Genomic DNA, 23,869 nt, shown 5'->3' on the forward strand with positions numbered 1-23,869 from the left:
ACAGAGTCTCTGTTTCCCAGGCCATAGCACTTGGCTGTGGTGTGTGCTACAATACCTGGCCGATTTTTCTATTTTTAGTAGAGACGGGGTCTCGCTCTTGCTCAGGTTGGTCTTGAACTCCTGAGCTCAAGTGATCCTCCCATCTCAGCCTCCCAGAGTGCTAGGATTACAGTTGTGAGCCACTGTGCCCAGCCTGCTATGTTTTTTCTTTACTACCCCTATTAAGTAAGATTGTAGGTATATGAGACTGTAATATAAGTTTGTAGTTTATAGTAATTTTTCACAGTCCTGTGGACCAGCGCTCCTCACCCCTACAATTCTCTACCACTGATAAAAGGTACTTATGAGCTCAAGGGAAACGATGTGATCCAAAGGGCAGGCTGAGGTCCTGAAATTTGATACCTAATGGCACATAATCTCACCTCTTTTGATTCTCATGTTAACTTTTATTATATTTATTTTATGTGTGAAGAAATAGAGGCCCTAAAAGTTAAGCAGATTGCCTAAGGAAGCGTTGCTAGGGAGGTACAAAGTCTGTGTCTGGAGCCCAACCTACCTCTTCTAATCCTTAAGCCTTATTCTTTGCATGTTTTCACCACCCATGATGAAATACCCTAAGAAAATAACCACCTTCAGCGGAAGGGAAACCCCGCTCTTTATTCTTTACAGAAATATTGGCAGTCATAGGTACCTCATTCTCCTGAGAGGACTCGGAGTCCTCTGAAAGGGACTTGGAATTTGACACCTCAGATGTGCCCAAGCACAGCTTTGTGGGTTTTACTTCAAGCGGCCAGTGAGGTAAGGACAGCTCAAACATTTTTCTGGCTCCAGCCACGGTAGGACACCTTCATCCACACAGCTGGCTGGGCACCTACCCAGCGAAGTTTCCTGTGAGCACAGCATGACTTGGTCCAGTTCATGCACAGCTGCAGGTCTGGTTCCCATGTCCCAAGTGTGACCCAGAACTTCTCCACTCCCACAACCACTGGTCCAGCTTTAACCCTCTTTGTACACTCCCTCCTCCTCTTCCTTTCTCTCCTGGAGATTGCCATTCTCTTTATTATTTCCTTTCTTCTTGAGTACCCCCCTCTCCTCTCGGTTTATGCAGACATCTTAGAAACCCTCAAGTTGCTACAAGTCAAAATCTTAAATGACAAGCTGTCATGTGCACAGTGCCAGACAGTGGCAGATAGCACCGTCACCTAGCTGCAGACACTGATGAGGAGCTCTTGCCTCTAGGCTGGGGGAAAGGAGAGAAAGGACCCCAGGTCTCAGCCCAGGAGTTCTCTTTTGGTGGGTGATGACATTTGGAACCAAGTGGGACCTGGGATATGAGTGCCTCAAGTTTCTAAACAGTGTGATCGAGCCCATATCTTGTCCCCTGAGCACACCTCAAGAAATGTGACCTAGGCAGATGGAAGACACAGTAATGGAGTGAAGGGGGGTGAGCCAAGGGGCGAAGAACAGAGATGGACAATGGGAGGGATTTGGGCTTGGTCTCAGCATCTACCTGGTCCTCAGACTGTGTCCTACACCTCCTCCTGGGATACCATAGGCAGTCACCTTTGTTATTGTGACTCAACTAATTGTCCCAGTCAATTTTCTAGCCTGTTTAAATCCACTCACCTGCCTGCTAGCCCAGCCCTACCCTCAATGTTCATGACATCTACCTGTCTATCCAGCCACATACTTTTGCACTTACTTTCCTGACACTGGGCTAATCTGCTGTCTTATTTTCCTGGTTAACTACTACCTGGGAGGTACCCTTCTTCCAATTTACCTGCCTTCCCTTGTTACAGTTGTCTTGTGACCTAGACCTCTGACCTCCTAGGGACTTTTCCAAGTTGCTTCCACAACTCCGCCCACCTTCCTGATGGTTCACTCGCAGCTGCAGGGGACACTCTGGGCTCTGCAACCTCCAGGCCCCAACACACAAGCCAGAGACATTGCAGGCTGAGACCTGTCCCTGCTTGTCTGCTTGTCCTCTTGCACACTCGAGGAAGCTCTTGCCCTCCAGCACCAAGAAGGTGGATGTTGGATGGGTGGGGGTGGCGGTGGAGTTGCGTGAGCTCCTGGCCTCTTGAGAGAAGAGAATCACTTACTGACCAAAGCTGATTCTCACAAGCCAGGGGACTTGTCTTGGGGATGAGCCTGGGAACAGTTGGTCCTTCTCTTTCCAGGAGCCTCAGGGAGAGAGAACTGGCAGACATGTGTACCTTGGTCCGAGCAGCTCTGGCATCCCACGGCCCAGGAATGATAATCGATATGCTGTTATATGAATCAGAGGACAACAGACTGCCCCAAGGATCCTCCTGCTGGCAGTGGGGGAACTCGGCCCCTGCCCAGGTCTGGACCCTGTGATGGGAGAGTTCATGGGAGAAGAGAATGGGGCAGCAGGGGAGGGGGCGCTGTGTGGAGTCTTGATTCTCCTAATTCTTCTCTGGGAACAGCTCCACTTCGGCCATCATGGGGGTGTGGCGGGGAGGAGTGGGGCCAGGATGCCTGTGGGGCTGATGGGGACTCAGGAGCAGTTCCTGGGGACCAGGGATGTCTCTGTAGGAAGAGTATGAGGGTGTGAGAGACTGGGCTGGGGGGAAGACGGAGGAACAAAGATGGGAGCAGAAGGCAGAACAGAAAGCCCCATTTCGCAGTGATGGGAAGGGGCAAAGGTGGCGGTGAGGAGACAGTGCTTAGGGAACGGGGGCTGTGGACTGGATGAGAGGCTTGGAAGGCACCTGTGTAGCAGGATGAGGTAGACAATCAGCACACAGTCGGCATCCTCCATGCTGTCCCTGCGGCACCTGGTGTAATACACACCTAAAAGTGTACAGAACTTAGCTGTTTGTGGACATTATTCATTCCCATAAGCTAGTATAGACTGAAACAGTTTTATTCACAGTATATCCTATATCCTAGTATAACTAGGATAAAAATATGTTTGTTTTTTTTTTAGACAGAGTCTCACTCTGTTGCCCAAGATCGAGTGCCGTGGCGTCAGCCTAGCTCACAGCAAATGTCGAACTCCTGGGCTCAAGTGATCCTCCTGCCTCAGCCTCCCGAGTAGCTGGGACTACAGGCATGCGCCACCATGCCCAGATAATTTTTTCTATATGTGTTTTTAGTTGTTCAGCTAATTTCTTTCTATTTTTAGTAGAGATGTGGTCTTGCTCTTGCTCAGGCTGGTCTCAAACTCCTGAGCTGAAACAATCCACCCGCCTCAGCCTCCCAGCGTGCTAGGATTACAGGCGTGAGCCACCACACCCAGCCTTCCAAATACTAATCTTACATAGCTATAGTGTGATTATCAAAATCAGGAAATTAACATTGATATAATACCATTAACTCATCTGCAGCCCTTCTTCAAGCTTCTCCATTGGTCTCACTAATGTCCTTTATCTAGTCCAGGATCCAATCCAGGATAACATGTTCTGTTTAGTTATTGTATCCCTTTAATCTTCGTTACTATGGGGAGTTCTTTGGTCTTTCTTTGACTTTTATGATCTTGACAGTTGAAGAGACTAATCAGTAACTTTGTAGAGTATCTCTTAGATTTCTCTGATATTTCCTCACGATTATACTCAGTTATGCAGGCTTGGCAAGCACAGGTGTAGAGTCCTTCCCAGTCACCAGGAGGCACATGATGTTGCTACATCTCATGATTAATAATATAAATTGTAATTACTTGGTTAAAGTGATAGTGTCATTTTTCTGTACTGTAAAGTTAACATTTCCCTCTCTATCATTAATAAGTATTTTCAAAATAGCTTCATTTTAAACAGTTGCTATTATCTTTTTTCTTTTGTTTCTATTCTTTCATTTCTCTTGTGTCCCTTCCTCCTATGTACCCCCACCAGTAGTGAGTAGTCATTTCATCTTGCTTTTAGCTTCATTTGTTATTGGATCTGGGCATTGTACATGAAAAATTACAAAGATACCAGCTGATTACCTTGATCCAGTCAGTTTTGGTCTTGAGCGTTGTTAGGGCTGAACTGTTTCGATTTTGTCTTTACTCCTAGAGTGAGGTCCTTACTCGTTTCATAATAGTGCCCTTTCACCTTGCTGCTGCTGGGACTGCCCAGCATCCTACAGCTGCAGAAATTGCCACTCAGCTCTTTGATCACCCACTTGCTCTTTTCTGATAGGTTTTTGGGGAGTCTTGCCTTGTACGTGCCAGCTATATGACAATTTCAAAGAAATCTGTTCACAGGGGTTTTTCACTCCCCTCTGGTTCCTTTCCCTTGGGGGTTTTGTCCTTGCTTCTTTGGTAGCCCCATGCTCTGAACTCTGTCATCTTTACCCAGTAAGACCACTTCTTTCTGCTTGGTTTCTGTACTGCCCACTACATAGCCATTTGGAAAATACCCTCAGGGGAAAAGCCAGACAAATGTGGAATTCATTCCCTATGTTTTCCTTCTCTCAGGAATTATAGTCCCTCTATCTTTGCCTGTGTTGATGCTCACTAGTGACTTGAAACAGTTGATTTGTATGTTACCTTGCTCTTTTGCCGAGGAGGAGTGCAGTGGCGTCATCATAGCTCACTGCAGCCTCCAACTTCTGGACTCGAGATCATCCTGCCTCAACATCCCAAGTAGCTGGAACTAATGGGCATGTGCCACCACACCCAGCTAATTTTTTTTTTTTTTTAGAGACGGGGGTCTCACTATGTTGCCCAGGCTGGTCTCGAACTCCTGGCCTCAAGCGATCCTCCCGCCTGAGCCCCCAAAGTGCTAGGATTACAAGTGTGATGGACCACGCCCTTTACCCAGCTTTTAAATAGTTGCTTTTGGTGGAAAGGGTTAGTCTGCCACAAACTGCTCTATCACGGCCAGAAGAGAAATCCTTGATCACTTACTTGGGGTCTAATAATGCTTCAGAATACATGACAAAATGTTAGCAAAACAATACAACCTCTTCTTCTCTTGATACCCTGTTGATTTCAAATAATTACTTCACACTAATTTTTTGTTTTTATTTGACTATATTACTTTGTTTCCTATAACCTCATAATGTTCATGGTATGAAGCAGATATGAACTAATGATTGGTGCTTTTCATTTCGTATCTATTGAGTACATTGGGAGAAAGTATTCATGCTGACATTTAACATTTTACAAATCCATTTCTCATAGAGACATTCTTGACTGTGCATAGCTGACAAGTTATATTTTCATTATTCTCTTTGTACATTGGCCCATGTCGTTCTACCTTAGTGTCAATGTTTATTAAAGTTTAGGGGAAGGCCTTGGGCCACTGCTTGGAGGGGGTCAGGAGCTGGGAGGAGACTGCAGCTGGCAGTCAGGAGGAGAAAGGACACCCTGGGACAGGAGAGGCAGGGCTGGGCAGGAGAGTGGGGTGCAGCCTGCGGTCACTCCCTGGGGACGCAGGGTGGTAACCCACAGGAGGAGGTGGTCCCTTGGCAGCAGGAGCCCTGGGGCAGTTGGGAGGTGATGGAGGCCCAGTCACCTAAGGCTCTGCACTGGCTGCAGCCCTGGGAGCTGCGGGGGCTCCGGGAGCAGTGAGACCCCAGCCCTGCTCCCCAGGAGTTCACATCCTGGGAGAAACCAGACCCGTGGGTGGCAGGGAGTGCTGGTGGCTGCTGAGAGGGCAGCGGCCTTCCAGGTGGAGGAGGTGGCCTTGGGCCTGAAGGGCACAGGCCACTGGGCTCTGCAGAGGAGGCTGGGGGGATGCGGCAGAGGGGACACAGGGAGGCCTGCACGCTGGGGAGGTTTGGGGTGGGCTGGGGGAACCGCTGGGGAATCTGGGCAGGCTGGGTCCTGGGGGCCCTCACTGCCTGGGCTGTGTGAGTTCACATTTTGCTCATGTGGACTCGTTCGGATCAAGTGACAGTAAAGCAAAATGGATCCTTCTCTCTTTGCTGGGAGATTAATTAACTAAGTTCACGAACAGAGAAGAGATCATGTCTGTGGTAGAAGCCAAAATCCACAAAATCTGCAGCCCACCCAGCCGGATGAATGAATTCAGCTCCCTGGTCTGCTGCTGGGAGAAGTAGCTTGTTCAGTGTGAGAACACCGGGCAGCGATGTCTGACCCGCCTGCACTCGAACCCAGTTCTGCCAGGTTCCACCAAGGCATTTGTGCTTTGAGCCTCAGTGTTCTCACCTGTGAAATGGGTAACATTGTGCCCCAGCACACAGTGGGCACTCAATCAGCTGCCTTGGCTGCCTCCCCAGATAGCAGTTGGTGTCCCTTAGGGGATCGTGGCCTGTCAATCCACCCATCCATGCCAGCCTCCAGGAGGCCACAGGCTCCACAGTAATTGTCACTGTGGGAGACAGAAGCTCTACCCTGCATGGTACAGAATGAGGAGGCTCGCGTGGTCTTTAGAGAACCTGCCAGGCTCCAGGGAGCAGGGAGGTGGCTTCTCGGGCCCTTCTTAGGGGTTTTATCAGCTTTTCCAGTTCAAACTCACATCAACTCCAGAGAGAGCATTTAACCCACCTCCTCCGTGCCTTTCAGCCTTTCAGTGTTTTAGAAATCTGAGTCCTCCACAAGCCCAGCCAGGGAAAGGAATCATCATAAAAGAGCCCAGCTCCCGAAGTTGCCTGTTTCGGAACTGGAAATGCAATTCAGCCCTAGGGCACTAGAGCAAAGAAAGCCACAGTTTACCACCATTGATCCCAGAAACTAATGACTTACCAGACTAGTCACTGATTTTAAATTTTATAACTGCTCTCCCAAGTTGTGCATAGCACATTCAACCCATCCCCCGCCCATGACAGCCCTGGACAGCAGCTGCCAGAAATGAACAAGCCAATACAGGCTATTTTTCTAAAACCACCTACACACCTTGTAGAATTAAATACCACTCTTCTTGTTCTGATGCGTGGGGCAGCTTTTTTGTTTCCTGGTAACCTGTCCTTTCCTGCGTCAGGGCAGGGGCAGCTCTCTGCTGCTGGCCAGTGACACTCAGTGTATTAGTGGAGAACCGGTGCCCTCCTGATGCGCAGAGTCAATGTGCCTTCATCCCCTGGTGACAGGGACAGGAGACACACATCAGTGGGCCTGGCATATCTGCCGTGCCCCTGGATGCACACTCTAGAATGAACACTGAAATGCTGATCTGAAACTCCTTGTGATTCAGCATGACCCCTGCTCTGTGTAATTCGTCCTTGGCATTTATCAGCTGTGGCTCCATCCCCAAGCTCTGGACAGCCCTGGGCCTCCGTGTGGAAGGCACGTGGGCGCAGGTGGCTTTCTTGGATTGCTCTCATTCTGGGGTTTGGGTCTCCTGGGCCTGGGTGTGGTGACCGGCAGGCCTGGTCACACCCTCTCTCTCCCTCCCCCTCTCTAGGTGAGTGCTCCCTGGCCCAGAGGGGAGTCGTGGAGACCTTGCAGCCAGAGTCCCTCCTCAGCTCCAGCACCAGTTCCAGCCAGCCGTCTCCAATTTCCCAGCATGTGATGGTCTCACCGTGGAGCCAGGCTTTGACGCTGCTCTAGGTAAGTTTCCCAGGAGTTGAAAGTGAAATGGACTTACAGAGGGTCTTTGCCCTGTGGACAAGTCGGGTCTGCTGCGCGTTCAGCTCATGGCAGCCGTCTGTCCGGAGCAGGAGAAGTTGTCAGGAGCCCAGCCTGGGGATTGATGCCAGGGTCCTGGCCTCTGTGGCTCCAAGTGGCCGCCAGGAGGGGGTGGCCTTCCTGAGCTGGGTCATGGCTGTTCTCACCACCACCTACACCCATGGGAAAGGATGCAGAGTTCAGAGCGGAAAACCCTGGTGGGGTCAGAGTCCTCCTCTGCTGTCCCTGCCGTTCTGCCTGTGGGGGTGGAGGCTGCTCCCCTCCCGGCCTCGTCTCCTCACATGGGGATGATGGGGCCTTGCCCTGCCTGCGTGGAGCAAGTGAGAGGTGCCGGCGTGTCCTTAGTGTGAAAAGTTAAGGGCTGTCCTGAGGGCTGGAGCCTAACTGCGGCAAGGCTGGGAGACCCGCGTGGTGGAGCTGAGGCCGCACCGTGGGCTGCTGTCAGGTCCAGGAGATGTGTCCTGTGGCACACTCAGTGCTGGGCCCGACCTCAGAGCTGTCAGTCGTGGTCGTGCTGCCCTATTTCATCCGTAAATCTGCCCCAGGAAGGCTGTGATGTTCTCCCTCTGGACCAAGAGAATCCGAGGGCCAGCACGACACCGACACGCTGGTGTGGCCGTGGAAGGGACTCCACCCTGGCACCCAGGTTCCAGGTCTGCGGAGCTCCCCAGGCCCCGCTCAACAGTGCTCATCCAAGGCCAGGCCGAGGAGGCCAGGACAGGAGCCAGAACAGTTCCAGCCCGTGCCTTCGTGGAGCCTCCCGCTGCACCTGGGTCCCAGCCGTCCCGCGTCAGCCCTGGCTCGACCTGCAGCCCAGGGCTGGGTTGTGGTGTCTGCCACTTATTCTCCCTCCTTCCGGGCCAGGCTGGCTGGGCCCTGAGCTGCAGGGCTGGCCCTCACATGCTTCTTACTGCCCCAGGAGTGTCACTTAAAGGAGGATCATGATGTCAGCTATCTTGTAGCATTCCCCTGACGCCAATCAGAATTTCAAGAAAAAGAAATTAAATATTTCAATGATACACATAACGAGGTCTTTAAAGCCTAAAGTTATTAAAGGTTTTCAAACTATAGATGGAAAGGTCCCTTAAGAATTGTACAGGTTTAAATTTCTAATAAAGCAAATATCAGTGTCTCTAAGCATGTAAACAGAAAACACTTGTTTCCTTTAAAGAGGAAAATGTTCTCGTGACAAAAAAATGAAAAAAACCACTGTAGGTTTTACCCAGCCATGACTGGCCCATTTCTTGCTCTGACCTCATGTAGGACCATTGTCACCAAGTCCCCAGCCCCTACATAAGCCGCCGGCTGCGTCTAGGATTTTGGTCTTATTGCCCAGGAAGCTGTTTCTGGTGACCTGTGGACCTTGACCGTAGCACTACTGGTTTGTCTTCATTAGTGAACATTGTTAGTGTAGTTAGTATAGTTAGCTTGCTGGTTAGTTGTGTTAGCGTAGGATAGTTAGTAGTGTTACCATAGTATGGTTAATATTGTTTGTTAGTAGCATTCATGTAGCATAGTTAATATTGTTTTTTATTAAGATAGTATACTTAGTATTGTTCTTTTGCCATGTTAGTATAATTAGTATTATTACTTAATATTATTTGTTATTGTCATTAGTGTAGTTAGTACTGTTCGTACCCTTACCCTACTTAATATAGTTGAGAGTGTTCATTAGTTAGTTATCGTAGACTTAGCATAGAGGGGCCATGGCGCAGGATTTGGCCCCCAGTGTCCCCATGGAGGAGTTGGACTATTATGATTTCCTCTGGGAACTGGGCTCCGGTGCGCACAGCAAGGTGATGCTGGCCGTGTACTTTATAACTAACACCAAGGTGGCCATCAAAAAGGCCAAGAAGACCAGCTCTGCGCTGATAAGATTCCGCAGGGAGGTTCAATACCTGAGGGCCCTACAACATCCTAATATACTGAAGCTTATCAGGGTCTTCGAGGATGAAAAACAAATGTGCCTGGAAACAGAGTATGCCAGTGGCAGGGACCTTGGCAGGCTTCTCGGGAAACAACAGTACCTCAGTGAGCGCGACGCCCGTCCCCTATTCCGCCAGCTGCTGGCTGTGGTGCAACACTGCCACAAGAATCACGTTGTCCACCGCAACCTGAAGCCGGCCAACATCCTGCTGGACGGAGAACATGAAAAAGTTATATTAGCTGACTTCAGCCTCGCTGAGACTTTCACTGAGGAGGGCTACCTGAACAGATTTTGTGGCACTCCTGCTTTTAGTGCCCCAGAGATGTTCCTGCGTCAGAAATATGTGGGACCGGAGGTGGACGTTTGGAGCCTGGGCGTGGTCATCTACAACATGGTAGCCGGGCATGTTCCATTTATGGGCGACAACTGGGAACAAATGAAAAAAAATGTCACTGGGGGAATCTATGAGACACCAGATTTCTTCTCTGATGAACTCAGAGAGCTGGTGAGGAAGTGCCTCACCATCGATGGTAAATTGAGGCCCACCGTCGCTGAACTCATGGAGGATGCTTGGGTGCAGATGCAGGACCCAATCATCAACCACCCAGTGATGACAAAACCTCATTATAGGCCAATCAATCTATATGACAGCTCCGCCTCCTACTACCCTACCCTTGAGTCAGAGCAAAGAGGAGACAGCTCTGCCCAGGCTGGGGAGACCGAGACCTCTGCCTCGGAAGAGGGCCAGGGCCGGAAGGGGCCTGCCAGGAGACTTGGCATTTTTTTATTAAGAATGTGCTGCATCCTGCGGCCCGGGGAGACGTGCTGCACGCGGTCGAACAAGGTGGTGCCAGTGCAAGAAGACAGCTGAAGCGGCTAAGGGCAAGTATCTAAGGGTGGTCTAGCCACCCTTCCTGCATCTTATGTTATTTAATATGGTCTTGCTGATATTTTTTTTAATAGGCAAGTCATAGATGTATACATGCATGCAGTACAATGTGAAGTTTAGGTATATGTGCACTATGTGGAACGGTGACATAAAGCTGATTAACGTATCCGTCACCTCAGAAAGGCAAACGCAGTGTGACGTCACTTGCTGAATCTGCAAAGCTGACCTCATGGAAGTAGAATAACTTGATGGTGATGAGAGGCTGGGGGTGGCAGAGGGAGGGCACGGGCAGTTGGTCACAGGGCACAGAGTGTCAGACAGACGGGAGGAGGAAGCCCTGACATGTGCGGCACAGCAGGGTGCAAGAGTCAATGAGAATGTCCTGCATATGTCAGAATACCTGAGAGTCCCCTTCACATGTCTCCTTGCCTTTAGAATGGAGAGCAAGATGACCGACCCTGCGCTCCCTGGATCCGAACACAGAGTGGGAGGTCGGCCAGGCGTGGACTGACAGCTGACAGCTCCCACCCATTGCTGTCACCTGCACGTGTGAGTGTGTCGCTTGCTCTCTGCTTCAGCATTGGCCGCCACCAGCACCTCGTTTGCCTGCTTCCGGCGGGTCTTTTGGGCTGGCAGGAAGGGGTGTATTTTCAAGGTGACATCAGCCAGTTCCTGGTGAGCTTCTGCGGCCCATGTTCAGGGGGAAGGTTGAGGTCTTCCCCTCAGGCCATCCAGCCTGGTGGGAGTCGGCTTCCCTGGATGTATCCTGGGGACAGGTCCCTCCTCCTGGCTCTCTGCCATGTCAGCAGGGCACCGTGCTAGGACAGAGACTCATGTGCAGGCAGTCACTGTGGTTTCCTGGTCTCCTCTGGCATCTGCTGCCCATTCACCCACATGCCCCTCATCATTTGAAGGAGCATGGGCCTCTCCCGGGGGTCAAGGGTCAGGAACTTGTTCAGAAATGTTTTCATCTCAACATTGCAGGTGTGATGTTGCTTGAAGATTCCCCCAGTTCTCTCCATGCAGTGGCACAGTCCTGGCTGTCATGGTGTAGAGGACTACCCCAGCCTCTGTATGTCCACCACTGGTCCCATGTAGTCCCCGTTGGTGAACTTCTAGGGCACAAAAACGAGGACTTCCACAAATGTGTCACTACATGTGGCAAACCCAAAGTTGGCTAGTTTCATCTTGTCATTGTGATCAAGTAGGATGTTTTGGGGTTGTAGGATGTAATGTGGTTCTCGTGGCAATACTGCACGCAGCCGGGATTATTGTGTCATTACACAGTGGGCGTCTTCAGCCTCAGTGACATCCCCCTGCTTCAGGATGTTTGGATGAATCAGGTGCCTCTGGCTTTGACCTCCATTTTGACAAGTTGAAGGCTATGGAGGCTCTGATTGGACATTATTTTGATGGCTACCTTTGTCCCATCCACCACTGCACCAGCCATTTTTCTTCAGGAGGGTGTCATTGCTTAGTCCCTCATTGAACAAATCGCAGGCGGTGCTCTGCTGCTTGGTCACGTCTATCCATGAGAACTCTGCCCTAGCTGTGCTAGGTAACTAGTGAACACTGCCAGCTACACGACCTGGGCTGGGAGCAATGACGATGCTACGATACCAGCTCCATGAACCAGGCTAACAGTACCGATAATACTAACTGTCCTGACAATACTGACTGCACTATGCTGTCGCTCCTGACAGACAATCGGCTGTACTGTGCTAGCACCGCTAGCGACCCGTACTGACTGTGCTTTGCTGCCACTACTGACAGACAGCACTGACTGTGCTATGCTAGCACTGCTGATGGGCGACACTAACTACACTGACCACACCAACACTGCTAACTAACGAGGGTGAAACGGAGTTGCTACGGTCAGACTACCAGTTCTCCAGCACCTTCCTGATCAATAAGCTCTGGATACGGCTTTACTAACACCTACGCTCAGCCTAGGTCTTAGTAATTCTGTAACACTGGCTGTTTCTGATGTCAGAGCAGGGGAGGGGGAGGGGGGAGACCCAGAGAGAGCCAGAGAGCCCACCTCCTGGGGCACTTTTACTCCAGGGAGCCAGAGTTGCCAGGGAGGCAGGGCTCAGTTCCCGTGGAAGGCTGTGGTCTTGTCCTCTTCTTGCCTGGGACCTTTTTCAGTAACTCTGGCTCTGGTGAAAACCCTTTCACAGTGGCAGCCACCATTTGAAAAGCTTTTTCTGCTTTCTGGGCTGCTGTCAGTGCCGCTCTGTTTCCTCTCACCTCTCCCCATCCCGGTTATCAAAGACCTTGAGGGCCAGGTTTACAGTTCTGCTTGTGGAGCCTGAGGCCCCTTCTCAAGTTCTGGAGTTTATGCCAAACAGTGGGGCTGGCTGGGAGATCACATCCATTGCTAAGAGGCATTGTTCCTCCCTAGTGTCAGGATATAGATTAGTAAAGAGGAGAATGACTTCAGACAGGAAAGGGGTGGCATTTCATGCTGGCTTCATCCATGGGGGCACCTGATTCGCAATGCCTTCTGACCCTGCAGCCTCTCAGAAAGGGGAGCAGGGGTGCAGGCAGGCAGGGAGTTCTGGGATGGCTGCTCAGGTGAGGGAAATGGAGACAGAGAGGAAGCAGGAGGAAGGAGGGATCCGAAAGAGAAACATCGTCCAGACAGTGAGGCAGAGAGAGAGATGCAGGGCTCAGAAGTGACATGAGGCAGGCAGAGTGAAGACCAGGAAGTCTAACAAGTTTAAAGAAAGTTTGAAAGCAGAGGTCGTTAGACTCTTTGCTGCCAGTGGTGATGGCAGTTCAGGTACCATCAGGCAGGGCTTCATTCTTGGGTCAAATTTCCTGGTCCTTTAATTCACTGAACATTGGGATAGGGCTCGATGAGTCCCAAAGTTCCAACCGAACGTTGCCATGATGGACGTTTTTAAGCATAGTCATATGTTGCCAAAAGTCTGAGGGGGCAACGCGAACTCAGATGACCGTTGAAGGTCTGATCAGACATCTGGCGTCCCCAAAAATCTGAAGTCAGACTAAAACCTAGTGATCTGGGCCAGAGAATGGGCGTCCCATCTGTGACTCAGATTGTGCCCTTGAAGGTTCTCCATAACCTGGCGTCCCTGGGTCTGGGTGAAGACTGATGGGGGAAGTCCCCCCCAGAATCCATGGTTAGGCTGCATCCCTCCATGCCACCCTCTCGAGTGGTAGACCCAGGTGCCGGGTTTTTTCCTGGACTAAGGAAGCCAAACCAAACTGACAAGCTATCACTCTCCACATTGTGCCAGAGACCCAGTGACTCACCGAATGCCAGACAATTTGAGGGCACTGAGAGAGATGTCCTAGGAATTGCAGAGGAGGGAGCAGTATCAAGACTGAAGCAGCTCTTCTTATATGAAGGGGAAAGAAAGACCTTCTCAGACAAGCAGACTGAGGGAATTCATCAAGACAAGACCTGCCCTCCAGGAAGTACCGAGAACGGCATTACACACAGATCGGCACAATAAACACTCACCAGTGTAAAATCATCCCAAAGGTGAAGGTCAAAGGCCAGGTACCACAATGGCTCCAGAGAGAATACAAAGTTGCAAAGTTCAACTCAACAGGATGAACAGAAATCTGCCCCACTTATCAATTCCTTCAATAAATGTGAATGGTTTGAAGTGCCCACTGGAGAGACATAGCCCTGTCCTAATGGATAAATATGCACAAGCCAGGTATCGGCTGTCTTCAGGAAACACATCTAACCCACCAGGATGCACTCAGACCCGAGGTAAAGGGATGGAAAGAAATATTCCACGTAAATGGAAGCCAAAAGAAAGCCAGCTTAGCAGTTCTGATTTCAGATAACTTAGTCTTCAACAAAAGTAATGTAAGATAAAGATGGTCACTATAGAACCATGAAGAACCATTCAACAAGAAGACATAATAATTCTACATATTTATACACCTAAGTCAATTGCAGCCAGATTCATAAACCAAATCCTACTTGATCTAAACAAAATGATAAACAGCAGCACTGTAATAGCCCGGTACTTCAACACACCTCTGACAGAACAGGACAGACCCTCCGAACAGATAATAAAGAAGCAATGGACTTAAACAGAGCTCTAGAACAAATGGGCCTGACTGACAGTTACACAACATTCTACCTGACAACCACTGAATATACGTTTTTCTCATCAGTTCATAGGACATTCTCTAAGATTGACCGTATCCTAGGCCACAAAGCACGTCTCAAAAAATTTAAAAAAATAGAAATTATACCATGCATCTTCTCAGACGACAGTGGAATAAATTTAGAAATCAACTCCAGCATGAACTCTCATCTCTACACAAAGTCAAGCAAACTAAACAAGCTTCTGCTGAAAAATTCTTCAGTTAAGGAGGAAATTAAGATGGAAATCAAAAGACTCTTTCAACTAAATGATAAAGAAGACTCAAGTTGTCAAAGTCTGTGTGACATAGATAAGGCAGTCTTGAGGGGAAACTTATACCCATAAGTGCCTATATCCAAAAGGCAGAAAGATCACAGATCAACAATCTGATGAATCATCTCAAAGAACTGGAAGAGGATGAGCAAAGCAACCCCAAACCCAGCAGAAGAAAAGAAATAACATCAGAGCAGAACTAAATGAAATCGATAATAAAAAAACTGTATGGAAGATTAATGAAACAAAGGATTAGTTCTTTGAAAAGATAAACAAAATTGACAGCCTCTCGCTAGATTAATGAGAAGCAGAAAAGAAAGGACTCTAATCTCAATAAGAAATGAGAAAGGATAAATTACACCTATTGTCATGGAAATATAAAATGTCATCTATGAATACTATAAAAACCTCTATGCACATAAAGTTGAAAATGTGGAGGAAATGGACAAACTCTTAGAAACACACAGCCTCCCTAGGTTCCATCAGGAAGAAATAGAGTCCCTGAACAGACCAATATCAAGTATCAAAATGGAAGCAGCAATAATTAACCTTCCTTACAAGAAAATTCCCACACCAGACAGTTTCACACAGGAATTGTACCAGACCTACAGAGAACTGGTGCCTGGCAGGGCATGGTGGCTCACACCTGTAATCCTAGCACTCTGGGAAGCCAAGGCTGGAGCATCTCTAGAGGTGAGGAGTTCGAGACCAGCCTGACCAAGAAGGAGACCCTGTCTCTATGGAAAAATAGAAAAAAATTATCCAGACAATTAAAAATAGAAACAAACAAAATTAGCCAAAACACTTAGTCCCAGCTGCTTGGGAGCCTGAGGCAGGAGGATCACTTGAGCCCAGGAGTTTGAGATGAGCTAGGCTAATAATGCCAGGGCACTCTAGCCCTGGCAACAGGGTGGGACTTTGTCTCAAACAAAACAAAACAAAACAAACAAAAAAAACAATAAGTGTCAGTGAAGACGTGGAGAAATTGGAATTCTCGTGCACTGTTGGAGGGAACGTACAATGGTGTCACTGCTACGGAAGATAGTATAGTCATTCCTGAGAAAATTAAATAGAATTACTCTGTGATCCAGCAGTCCCACCTCTGGGTTTGGGATTCAATACCCAAAGGTATTGAAAGCACAATCGCAAAGAGGTATTTGTCCTCTCACGTTCATAGCCGTGTTCTTCACAACAGCCGAAAGGTGGAAGCAACCCAAGTGTTCACCAGTGAAGAATGGATGAACCAAATGTGGTCCATACACACGGTGGACTATTAGCCTTAAAAAGGAAGGAGATTCTGACGCATGCTACCACGTGGATGAACCTGGGGACATTGTGCTGAGTGAATACACCAGTCACCAAAGGTAAATGCTGTCTAATTCCACTGATACGAGGTACCCGGAGCAGTCAAATTCATGGGGATGGGAAGTAGAAGGGTGGTTGCCGGGGGGATGGGAATGAGGGAGTTATTGCTTCTTGGGGACAGAGTTGCAGGTTATGAGATGAGTTGTGTGGATACACGGTGGTGATGCTTGCACAGCAGTGTGCATGGCCTTCACGCCCCGGAACTCTACATGTAAAAGTGCAAAAGTGGGAGGTTTTTTGCTATGTGTATTTTATGAGAATCAAATAAGGCTTCAAAAATTTAATTAAAACATGAATGGAAAATAAAGGCAGGGATGTAGAGCAACTGTTAGTAGCAGTTTCAATTGATGGAACCACTTTGGGAAAGATATTTGGCAGTAACGATGCGCGCCCCATGGCCTAAGAGTCTCATTATTAGGGATACAACAAAAAGAAATACCCAAGTGTGTCCCCAAAAGGGAAGGGGCACAGATGTTCTTAGCCCTGTAGATCAGAGCCCCACACAGGAAGGGGCCGAAGTGTGCACAGTAGCTTGGGCAAACCCATTGCTCTGTATTCACACATCAGCCCAATGTATAGAAATGTGGGTGAAGGATGCACAATGTGCAGCAAGTGAGGAATCTCGTGAACAACACTGAGTGGAGGAAGCCAGATACAGAAGAGTCTGTACTCAGTGATTCCCTTTACAGAAAGTGCAGCATCAAGCAACACTGAGCCGTGCTGGTAGAAGTCAGGGTAGTGGTTTCCCCGGGACAGGGGCTAGACATCAGATGGGGCTCCAGGAGATTTTGGGGTGCCGATAATCTGTTTATTTATCTGGGTACAGGATACAGGATGTGTTCAATTTGTGGGAAAAAATTATTGTCAATTGTATAACTGTGTGGATTATACTGAAATTAAAAATCTTTAATTTAAAAACATCAGATTGCATATCAAGCCCAGGAGGAAAGAGGAACCCTCAGCCTGTCCTGCCTTCCCCAGCAAAAGCAAGTTCACGGTGACCGTGTGATCCTCTTGGTGTGGAGAGGCTGCCACCCGGGTCTAAGCAGTGCAGCGTCCTCAGGGTGACAGCCGAGGCCCAGGGCTCCAGCACTCTCCTGGTGAGCTACAAACAGGGCCACGTCCACCTGCGTGCCAGGATCACCATCGGGGCCTACCTGCCCCTCAAGGTGAGCCAGGGTCCCTGCCCTTCACCACCCACCCTGCCCAGTCCTTCCCTGATGGGAATCACTCACTTGCTCTGACAAATATGTATGAAAACCCAATTGTTCAGAGTAGCTTTTGCCATAACTCCATCTCCCTGTGATTTTCCAGCTGAAAGCAGGAACTGATGCAGAAGGAGCAGAGCCTCCCCCCCGGGGACAGTGGTTGCTGACATCCGTGTGATCACATGAGGCAGCGCTTGGCAGGCTTGGCAGGGTGCTGACCTGCCAGGCTCTCCTGACGAAGGCAGGACTGTGGGCTTCAAAGGCTTCGAAATGTTTGCAACAGGGGTCAGAGGAAGGGGTGCTTCTGGCCCACTCCAGAGTTGCCCTGCAGAATCCTTACAGGTACCCAGCATTGGGACAGTGGCCTTGGTGTGTTTGATTCTAGGCCCTCCGGGGACCTGCGTGCGGGGTGGATTCCACCACTTGCCTGATGTCTGTGAATCCCTCTTCCCACCTGAGGAGGGAGGCGGTCGAGGCGTGTGCATGCGAAGCACATGGCCTCAGCCTCCACACCGGATCCTGAGCCTGAGTCCAGTCCAACATCCACATCTTGCTTCTGCATGCTGGGCAGTTCGGATACGTATTCAACCAGGTGTGCCGCAGGCAGAGGCCTTGGAGGCAGGAGAGCAGAGTGGGTAAGCACACAGAACATGGTGCCAGACAAGCTGAGGTCAACTTCTGTGAGTTGGGCCAAGTCATGTAACCTCAATGAGCCTCTATTTATTTGTAAGATGGGTTTAATGATAGACTGATCTCATACATGAATTAGTAAGTGCCTGGTACATGGTTAACATTCATAACTGGAAGTGATTATAATGATTATGGCTGAGTCTGTGCTGTCTCCAAGGAGGAAGATGGGGGACCTGATGGGCTATCTTGATTGATGTGGGCAGCACAGCAGGTGGAGCTGAGCCAGTGCACTGGGTGGTGGATGTGGGAAGTGGGGGTGGTGAGGGATGACCAGGGGCACTTTTTTGCTACCCCACATGATGAGGAATGATCATACCACATCAGGAAGTCTTTGGTGGCCCAGGACTGATCCCCAAAGTGCCTGTCCCCTGGGTCTTGTCTCTCCATCGACTTCTAGGTCCCAGAAACTGGTTAGCTTCTGGTTCAACTCCTGGTCCGTAGGGGCTGCTGCTTGCAGCTGGGGTTCTACATGCTCTCCTGCAGGCTTGGTCTCTTCCACAGGAGGGGGCAGAAAGACTCAGAACCAGGGGATCTTTCTTTCTAGAGTCCTCCTCTCTCTTCAGACAACTCAGGTTGTGGGGAGCAGACTAGGTAGAGTTAGACACCAGTGGAACAGGCTGGTGTCAAAGCCCTGCTGCTATCTCAGTGGAAACATTGCCCAAGAAGGCACTGTGAATGGGGGTCCAGCAGGTCTGAGTCTTGTGCTGATTTTGCATTACACAGGCACCAGGGAGTACTATTTACACAGATTACAATATGAATGCCCCCTCTTGGAATTGCCAAGTTTACAACCTCCACAACAGAACATGCTAAACCTAGACCCTCGGCCCAGAGATCAACTGGAGCTGGATTGATAGGGGATAACAGGGTCAGGTTGGACAAACAGAACAGTTTGAAGATTAGGACTTGAAGTGAAGAATTGAAGATCCTAGGAATGCAACTAGAAACCAAGGGAGCAGAGTTCCAGAGAACTACAAAGGTGTACCTAGAACCATAGGTACAGGAAAGGGGAGCTGATGGATTCTATCTCCTATATACCTCTGCTACATGACCTTTGTCTCATCCCTGTCCCCAGAGGAGCAAGAAAGCACTGAGTCAAGCACCCACCAGCCCTTCAGCGGAGTACCCCCATCTCAACTGGTGGTGAGTCAAAGGCAGAGGTCACAGCACATGGGGCAGACCGTGTGTGCGTGGCTGGCTACATAGGATCGGATTCCCGGGCTGTGGCCTCCTGGAGGAACGCTTCATGGCAGAATGCTGTGGAGGTGGTCACAGAGAGCGAGTCGGAGTCTCATAGGCACCCGTGGGGAAAGGCATTCTGAGGGGGTGGGACAACCTGGGCAAAGGCGGAGAAGTGTGAAGATACTTTTTCATTCATTCAAAAAGTATTTATTGTAGCAGGTACTGTTTGGGCAGTGGGCATACTTGAATGTACAAAATAGACAGCAATCCTTGCCCTTGTGAGGTTTCCATTCTAGTGGGAAGGGAGAGAAAACAATGACTACAATAAACAAATTATACAATATGTAAGAAGGTGATAAATGCTATGGAGAAAAACAAAGCAGGGAAGAGGACAGAGTGTTGGGCAGAAGTTGCGATTTTGAATAGGGTGGCCAGAGACCTTCCTGGGAAGGCGATATGTGAGCCAAGACATGAGGGAGGTAGAGGAGCAAGGCAAGCAGATGCACAGGAGAAGGCATTCGAGGCAGAAGGAAGAGGCAGTGCAAAGGCCCTGAGGCACATTTGACGGACAGCCATGAAGCCATTGTGGAGTGAGGAGGGGATGCAGTAGGCGAAGAGGGCACCAGGCTGCCCAGGGCAGGTGATCGTAAGGACCCAAACATGATCAGGATATTTCTGACCATGTCACTGCAAACAGATGGGAAGGGGTCAGGGGTGGAAGTGGAGAGACTCTGGAAGACCAGCGTGGTGGAGCTGAGGCCGCACCGTGGGCTGCTGTCGGGGTCCGGGAGATGCGTCCTGTGGCACACTCAGTGCTGGGCCCGACCTCAGAGCTGTCAGTCGTGGTCGTGCTGCCCTATTTCATCTGTAAATCTGCCCCAGGAAGGCTGCGATGTTCTCCCTCTGGACCAAGAGAATCCGAGGGCCAGCGCGACACCGACACGCTGGTGTGGCCGTGGAAGTGACTCCACCCTGGCACCCACGTTCCAGGTCTGCGGAGCTCCCCAGGCCCCGCTCAACAGTGCTCATCCAAGGCCAGGCCGAGGAGGCCAGGACAGGAGCCAGAACAGTTCCAGCCCGTGCCTTCGTGGAGCCTCCCGCTGCACCTGGGTCCCAGCCGTCCCGCGTCAGCCCTGGCTCGACCTGCAGCCCAGGGCTGGGTTGTGGTGTCTGCCACTTATTCTCCCTCCTTCCGGGCCAGGGTGGCTGGGCCCTGAGCTGCAGGGCTGGCCCTCACATGCTTCTTACTGCCCCAGGAGTGTCACTTAAAGGAGGATCATGATGTCAGCTATGTTGTAGCATTCCCCTGACACCAATCAGAATTTCAAGAAAAAGAAATTGAATATTTCAATGATACACATAACGAGGTCTTTAAAAGCCTAAAGTTATTAAAGGTTTTCAAACTATAGATGGAAAGGTCCCTTAAGAGTTGTACAGGTTTAAATTTCTAATAAAGTAAATATCAGTGTCTCTAAGCATGTAAACAAACAGAAAACACTTGTTTCCTTTAACGAGGAAAATGTTCTCGTGACAAAAAAATGAAAAAACCACTGTAGGTTTTACCCAGCCATGATTGGCCCATTTCTTGCTCTGACCTCATATAGCGCCATTGTTACCAAATCCCCAACCCCTATATAAGCCCCCGGCTGGGTCTAGGATTTTGGTCTTATTGCCCAGGAAGCTGTTTTTGGTGACCTGTGGACCTTGACCATAGCGCTACTGGTTTGTCTTCATTAGTGAACATTGTTAGTGTAGTTAGTATAGTTAGCTTGCTGGTTAGTTGTGTTAGCGTAGGATAGTTAGTAGTGTTACCATACTATAGTTAATATTGTTTCTTAGTAGCATTCATGTAGCATAGTTAATATTGTTTTTTATTAAGATTGTATACTTAGTATTGTTCTTTTGTCGTGTTAGTATAATTAGTATTGTTACCCTATTTAATATTATCTATTATTATCATTAGTGTAGTTAGTACTGTTCGTACCCTTACCCTACTTAATATAGTTGAGAGTGTTCATTAGATAGTTAGCACAGTTATTGTAGACTTAACATGGAGTTGCCTGTGGAGCATACCCAGGCCTTCATTTTATCCCTGAAGCAGCATCATGGTTATGACATCATTGAGGAAATTGGCTGTGGCGGGCAAGGCCAAGTGTTTCTGGCCGAGCACATTCCCACTAGGACCAAGGTGGCCATGAAATTGATGCTCAAGAAGCTCCACCCCAGGCTGAAAGGTGCCCTCACAGAGGTGAGGGCAATGAATGCCCTTAAGCATCCGAACATCATCAGGCTGCTAGATGTCATCGAGGATGAAAAAATCGTCTGTGTGGTAATGGACTATGCCAGTGGCGGGGACCTTGAAGAGCGTATAATAAGACAGCAGCGTCTGAGCGAGGAGGAGGCCCGTCCCATATTCCGCCAGCTGCTGGTCGCGGTTCAGTACTGCCACCAGAACCACATAGTTCATCGTGACCTGAAGCCTGACAACGTTCTACTGGACGAGCATGGGAACGTGAAACTAGCCGACTTCGGCCTCGCTGTGAATTTCAGCGAGGAGGCTCACCTGGCCGAATTCTGCGGAACTCCTGAGTTTAGTGCCCCAGAAATGTTCCTGCGTGAGGAATATGTAGGGCCGGAGGTGGACGTATGGAGCCTTGGTGTGGTCCTCTTCTATATGGTGTGTGGGAATGTGCCATTTCTTGCTGACAACTGGAAGGATCTGAAAATTAATATCACCCAGGGAATATATATGGCACCTGATTTCCTCTCAAAAGACCTGAGGGCACTTTTTAGTAAGTTCTTCACCATTGAGGGCAAGTTGAGGCCCACCCTGGCTGAACTTCTGGAGGATGAGTGGATTCAGAAGACACCAGAGACGACTGGGAAAGCAACAGTGCCTGTGAGTTCTCTGTGCAGTTGGCGGAGGAATCGTGGTAATAGCATAGCCCTCCAGCCCGGCCACATGGCCTCCCTGTCCGCCCACGGCAGCAGCAAAGAAGAGCAAGGAGGAGTTTGCCCTGCCTCCCTGTCCGCCCACGGCAGTAGAAATGAAGAGCAAGGAGGAGATTGCCCTGTCCGTGCTGGGCAGCCGCATGGGGAGACCGAGACCCCTCCCTCGGAAAAAGGCCAGGGCCGGAAGGGGCTTGCCAGGAGACTTGGCAATTTCCTATTAAGAATGTACTGCATCATGCTGCCCAGAGAGACCTGCTCGACGCGGTCGAACAAGGTGGTGCCAGTGCAAGGAGACAACTGAAGCGGCCAAGGGCAAGTATCTGGGGCGGTCTAGCCACGCTTCCTGCATCTTATGTTATTTAATATGGTCTTGCTGACATTTTTAATAGGCAAGTCATAGATGTATACATGCATGCAGTACAATGTGAAGTTTAGGTATATGTGCACTATGTGGAACGGTGACATAAAGCTAATGAACGTATCCGTCACCTCAGAAAGGCAAACGCAGGGTGACGTCACTTGTGGAATCTGCAAAGCTGACCTCATGGAAGTAGAATAGCTTGATGGTGATGAGAGGCTGGGGGTGGCAGAGGGAGGGCATGGGCAGTTGGTCACAGGGCACAGAGTTTCAGGCAGACGGGAGGAGGAAGCCCTGACATGTGCGGCACAGCAGGGTGCAAGAGTCAATGAGAATGTCCTGCACATGTCAGAATACCTGAGAGTCCCCTTCACATGTCTCCTTGCCTTTAGAATGGAGAGCAAGATGACCGACCCTGCGCTCCCTGGATCCGAACACAGAGTGGGAGGTCGGCCAGGCGTGGACTGACAGCTGACAGCTCCCACCCACCACTGTCACCCTCACGTGTGAGTGTGTCGCTTGCTCTCTGCTTCAGCATTGGCCGCCACCAGCACCTCGTTTGCCTGTTTGCGGCGGGTCTTTTGGGCTGGCAGGAAGGGGTGTATTTTGAAGGTGACATCGGCCAGTCTCCTGGTGAGCTTCTGCGGCCCATGTTCAGGGGGAAGGTTGAGGTCTTCCCCTCAGGCCATCCAGCCTGGTGGGAGTCGGCTTCCCTGGATGTTTCCTGGGGACAGGTCCCTCCTCCTGGCTCTCTGCCATGTCAGCAGGGCACCGTGCTAGGACAGAGACTCATGTGCAGGCAGTCACTGTGGTTTTCTGGTCTCCTCTGGCATCTGCTGCCCATTCACCCACATGGCCCTCGTCATTGGAAGGAGCATGGGCCTCTCCCGGGGGTCAAGGGTCACGAACTTGTTCAGAAATGTTTTCATCTCAACATTGCAGGTGTGATGTTGCTTGAAGATTCCCCCAGTTCTCTCCATGCAGTGGCACAGTCCTGGCTGTCATGGTGTAGAGGACTACCCCAGCCTCTGTATGTCCACCACTGGTCCCATGTAGTCCCCGTTGGTGAACTTCTAGGGCACAAAAACGAGGACTTCCACAAATGTGTCACTACATGTGGCAAACCCAAAGTCGGCTAGTTTCATCTTGTCATTGTCATCAAGTAGGATGTTTTGGGGTTGTAGGATGTAATGTGGTTCTCGTGGCAATACTGCACGCAGCCGGGATTATTGTGTCATTACACAGTGGGCGTCTTCAGCCTCAGTGACATCCCCCTGCTTCAGGATGTTTGGATGAATCAGGTGCCTCTGGCTTTGACCTCCATTTTGACAAGTTGAAGGCTACGGAGGTTCTGATTG

The 23,869-nt window shown here is 49.8% G+C and overlaps 2 long non-coding RNA genes across 2 annotated transcripts; both read left to right on the plus strand.

Moving 5' to 3' along the window:
- The first annotated feature begins 525 nt into the window (after positions 1-525).
- Positions 526-8,251, plus strand: LOC123638118. The gene is made up of 3 exons (XR_006735185.1): positions 526-2,346; positions 7,311-7,456; positions 8,080-8,251. It is a non-coding gene; the product is annotated as an uncharacterized LOC123638118 (long non-coding RNA).
- A 7,536-nt stretch (positions 8,252-15,787) lies between these two features.
- On the plus strand, positions 15,788-17,604 carry LOC123638119. The gene is made up of 3 exons (XR_006735186.1): positions 15,788-16,120; positions 17,046-17,290; positions 17,436-17,604. It is a non-coding gene; the product is annotated as an uncharacterized LOC123638119 (long non-coding RNA).
- Positions 17,605-23,869: the final 6,265 nt, after the last annotated feature.

This window comes from Lemur catta, chromosome 5 (genome assembly GCF_020740605.2).
Source record: "Lemur catta isolate mLemCat1 chromosome 5, mLemCat1.pri, whole genome shotgun sequence".
NCBI lineage: Eukaryota > Metazoa > Chordata > Mammalia > Primates > Lemuridae > Lemur > Lemur catta.